This window comes from Sinocyclocheilus rhinocerous, unplaced genomic scaffold, assembly GCF_001515625.1.
Source record: "Sinocyclocheilus rhinocerous isolate Xijiao unplaced genomic scaffold, SAMN03320098_v1.1 scaffold568, whole genome shotgun sequence".
NCBI classification, from domain to species: Eukaryota; Metazoa; Chordata; class Actinopteri; order Cypriniformes; family Cyprinidae; genus Sinocyclocheilus; species Sinocyclocheilus rhinocerous.
In genome coordinates, this window is record NW_015652173.1 from 1,625,067 (window position 1) to 1,626,004 (window position 938).

The following is a 938-nucleotide window of genomic DNA, read 5'->3' on the forward strand; positions in this document are numbered from 1 at the left end:
TGCTGCGTTATTCATTCAAAATATTAGAGAAATATAGAAGCTCAATGCTTAGAAGATCTTGATTAGGTTAAAACCAAAACCAAGCCATTCACACAGAATGCATATTCAGCGCATTTTTTACACGGACAAATACGACTGCTGCACTCGCGTCTCACACAAGAGAAGTATAGAAAGCCATGCAAAGTTAAAATCGTTTAAACTTTTAGAAAACATCATGAATTTGTGGAGGTTAATTCCTTTTCACTGCGTCTCATATGTTTTTAAAGGCAATCTGTGTGATGGGAGATTTGGCTCTTTGTTCAAAATATGTTTGATTTATATGAGTTAATTTAGACGTAATGCACGTTTTTTTTTATAGACAGTTATCTCCTTGCAGTTATTTCAATTTAATGCACTGCATTATCTTGCTCATTGCGCCCTCCTGTGGCCTCGGGAAACAAGCCAAAAGTTTCCTTTAAACCTATTTAATCTGCATAAAAAACATTAGAAATTAGATATTACATTTTTATTTTGTGTTTGACTGTTAAAACAGTTAAAACAATGTTGTTTTTCTCAATAAATTGGGTTAATTTAAAAACACAGTGTTTAAATTTAAACATTTTAAACATTTTCTCTGTTTTAAAAAAGGTTATAAAAAATTGTAATAATTATATAATACATTTTTTAGCTATATCGCCCAGCCCTAATCTATAGTATCTCCGTAAATATGAAAGATAAACATAACAGCTTTCCAGCTTTGTAAAATTACAGTCAAGTCACCCACAACATTTGCTGGCATTTTTCCCAGAACTCCAATTAGTATGTTTTTTTCTGTACACTGTTCTTGAGAGAAAGCTGCATAAGGGCAGTAGCTGATTAAGTTCAGGGTAATTGCTCCTCTACGGACAATGTTTTCCTCAAAATGTAAAAAAAAAAAAAAAAAGTGATTTTTTAAAATA

The 938-nt window shown here is 31.3% G+C and overlaps 1 protein-coding gene across 1 annotated transcript in view; it reads right to left on the bottom strand.

The window, feature by feature from the left end:
- Positions 1-938, bottom strand: part of LOC107714055 (SUMO-activating enzyme subunit 2-like) — an 11,430-nt gene that overhangs the window by 3,407 nt on the left and 7,085 nt on the right. The window lies entirely within an intron of this gene.